The sequence below is a fragment of the Convolutriloba macropyga genome, chromosome 8, assembly GCF_964194025.1.
Source record: "Convolutriloba macropyga chromosome 8, txConMacr16.3, whole genome shotgun sequence".
Lineage (NCBI taxonomy): Eukaryota > Metazoa > Xenacoelomorpha > Acoela > Convolutidae > Convolutriloba > Convolutriloba macropyga.
This window is the reverse complement of record NC_134475.1, coordinates 43,246,949-43,250,747: the sequence shown is the minus strand read 5'-3', so window position 1 is coordinate 43,250,747 and position 3,799 is coordinate 43,246,949.

Genomic DNA, 3,799 nt, shown 5'->3' with positions numbered 1-3,799 from the left:
TTTCGTTTTTTTTAAAAAATTTGAGTAGCAGATAGATGACCCCCGAATTTTTAAGGCAACGAGCAAATATAGCAGGAATTGTATAAAACATGCAAATTTTGACTTTGCTTTTTGAGCTTATCAGTTGTATTTTATGGTAATATATTTCACTGGCGTTTAATCATTTTTTGCCAGCAAGCAATATTGTTGCGGTATGGACTGAAAATGTAGCAAGTTTTTTGAACGCGATTACTGAAAATTTTTCATGTTCTCGATTGGTAATTATCATGACTTAATGTCGCCTTTCTTTGCTCAATAATATTGTTAATTACAGCAAAAACTTGAACGGTTGTATTCCTTGAAAATGTGCTTCTATTAGGTACAAAGCGTTATTCTATTTTCATAGAACGTGTTCGAATTATGCAGCAGATGATATGAACCTTAGATTCCAGTTTGAGAGTTTATTGATTACAAGTCTTGTCATCTGCGCCGGGCAAGTTTTGCATTCCGACCAAAGTACGTGTTCTGGAACATTAGTAGCGATTTCAAAGGGACATGAAAGTTTAATCGTTTTCGTCTGTCTGGGATTATGAATGTTACACGAGTACCACAAGTTGGTTAGTAGTCGAGGGACTAGCACCAAGAATGTTTTACTTAGCTAAAGAGAATTGTGTATTCCGCGCTTTCTAATTTAGCTGAATTGAATGTGTCCCAAAACACAAAAAGTTTTCCAAATAGAAAGAAGACGTCATGTAAACTTTCATAGATTTTGGTAAATCTGTGAGAAGATTAGCGTCAAGAGGCAGTCCTCAAATTACGTTCATAAGTTTTTGTTTGCTCTCGAACAGAATTTGTAGCTATTTGGGTCCTGCTGCTTTCTATGCAATTTTTAGTAGCCCGACCAATTTGACTGTTCAACGAAAACGATATAATCGAGTAGAGCCCGAATAGCTTAATTGCTTTTTTATTATCTCAAGTGTACAAACATCGGCAGTGAATTTATTGTCATTGATTTATGGACCCAAATCGTATTTCATTTTGATGATGACCAACGTTCGTAGAGTAATTGTATGCAGATCCTAAAGTTTTCTGAGTCCATTTACACTCATGATTGATGTCACAGGTTCGGTTCTCACCCATCTACTTTGAGCCTTTTAGGTCATTGACCTCTCTCGATAAACTCGTTTAACCATGCTGCTCAATGCGGCTCTTAACATGCGCTTGAGAGGTCCCTTAAACATGCAAAAATTTTGTCCCATATTAGACCTCACGCGTTTAATATGCAGGATTACCTTTTTTCAATCCCCAAACGCACACAGGAACCTAAACCGACTCGCGTACCCGACGCGGGTTCGAACCCTCAACCCTCAGAATAGCAGTCCTCCATCTTACCAACTGCGATATAGCACTACTGACCACCGTTTATCATAATCGCTTTCATCGTATCAAAAATAAAATTTCAGATTGGAGAGCATTTGAGATCACGCAAAAATCAAATTAAAGCGTGAAAAAACTTAGTTGAAAGCTAATAGTGTTCTAGAATAGCGCAGAATATGTAAAGCTAAAGTTTTGCTGAAAAACACATGTTTAAAACAAATACTTCAGTCTTAGTTCGGGAGCAATTGAAAAACACAGTACCCAAGACACTAAATCCACCCTCTTGGGGCATACTTTCAAGCCCTCATAGCCTCGTGTTAACTGCAACTGAATAAGTCTTTAGTCCCAGTTTCGGTTCTCACCCATCTACTTTTAGCCTTTTAGGTCATTGACCTTTGTCGATGTGTTTGCTGAACCATGCTGCTCAATGCGGCTCTTAAACATGCACTTCGAGAGGCCCCTTAAGTATGCAAAAAGCGGTCCCATTTTAATTTTAGTGCTCTTTCGTTTAATATATAGAATTATAATTTTCGTCCCCCAAACACACACAGGAACATGAAACGACTCGCGTCACAGGCATGGTGTTGATAAGAAATTTTCCTGTCTACAAAAGGGAAGGTAACCGACAAGGTTTCGAACCCTCGACCCTCAGAATAGCACTCCTGCATCTTCCCAACTGCGCGAAAGCCACTACTGGCCACCGTTTATCACCCTCGCTTTCAGCGTATCAGTAAACTTATTTCAGATTGGAGAGCTTTTGAGATCACGCAAAAATCAAACAGTAAAGCGTGGAAAAACTTAGCTGAAAGCTAAGAGTGTTCTAGAATAACGCAGAATCTGTAAAGCTAAATGTTTGCAGAAAAGCACACGATTACAATAAATACTTAAAACTTCGTGCGGGAGCTTTTAAAAAATACGTAGTACTCGCGACAGTAAATCCAACGTCTGGGGAGCATTTTCAAGCCCGCTTACCCTCGTGGTAACTGCACATGAATAACAGTCTTTTGTCCCAGGTTCGGTTCACACCAATCTACTTTTAGCCTGTTACGTTATTGACCTCTCTCGATATGTTCGATTAATCATGCTGCTCAATGCGGCTCTTAAACATGCGCTTCGAGCGGCCCCTTAAATATGCAAAAGGGGTCCCATTTTAGTGCTCACTCGTTTAATATATAGAATTACCATTTTTTTATCTCGCAAACTTACACAGGAACATAAACCAACTCGCGTCGCAGGAATAGCTCTCGAACAACAGGCGGCATGGTGTTGATTGGAAATTTTCATGTCTACAAATGGGAACGTTAACCGACACGGGTTCGAAACCTCGACCCTCAGAATAGCACTCCTCCATCTTACTAACTGCGCGATAACCACTACTGGCCACCGTTTATCACAATTGCTTTCATCGTATCAGTAAACCTATTTCAGATTGGAGAGCGTCTGAGATCACGCAAAAATCAAACAGTAAAGCGTGAAAAAACTTAGTTGAAAGCAAAGAGTGTTCTAGAATAACGCAGAATCTGTAAAACTAAAGATTTGCAGAAAAACACGTTAACAATAAATGCTTAAAACTGCGTTCGGGAGCAATTAAAAAACACGTAGTACCGGCTACAGTAAATCCACCCTCTGGGGAGCATATTTTAAAGCCCTCGGCCTCATGGTGACTGCACCTGAATAACAGTATTTTGTCACAGTTTCGGTTCTCACCCATATACTTTTAGCCTTTTAGGTTATCGACCTCTCTCGATATGTTCGATTAACCATGCTGCTCTTAATCATGCGCTTCCAGAGGCACCCTAAACATGCAAAATTTTTGTCCCATTTTAGAGCTCACGCGTTTAATATATAGGATTTACTAGTCATTGAGTTAATTAGGGGAGTATAACTCCAAATTTGAAGTCCTTCGGTCTACCTGTTGAATGCAACGTCGAGATCAATTTTTCCACCATTTTTTTGGATTTGAAAACCGTCATCAAAGCAGTGCGGAATTGAAGTTTTTCGAATGAGCTTGTTTTTCTGTGGCTAACACACATCAATAATCTTTGACGCTGTTAACAATTATGTTTAATTTTAAATTGCGGAAAATAAATTTGAGATATATTTGATAATTTTCTATCGTCGGCTATACTTGTGTCTGAAATACATCGTTTCAAAATTTTGTTTCTGATAATTTTAAAGGAAATTTGAAAAATAAGGGCGAAAGGAAACAGGCAGCTAGCTCAATAAAATGTGATTTAAGTCCCACTACTTTTATGAACCAATGTTACTGCTCTAAATGCTGCATCCGCCTTTCAAGACGGGAGGAAAATCAGCATCCATTAACTCTACTTAGTTTTTCAAGAAATGCGTGGTTTGTTATGGCATTACGTTCGTTGTAATTGGTGTTATAGTTAAATTCACAATACTCCTATTTGCAACGTTATTCTATCTTTGTTATCATCGT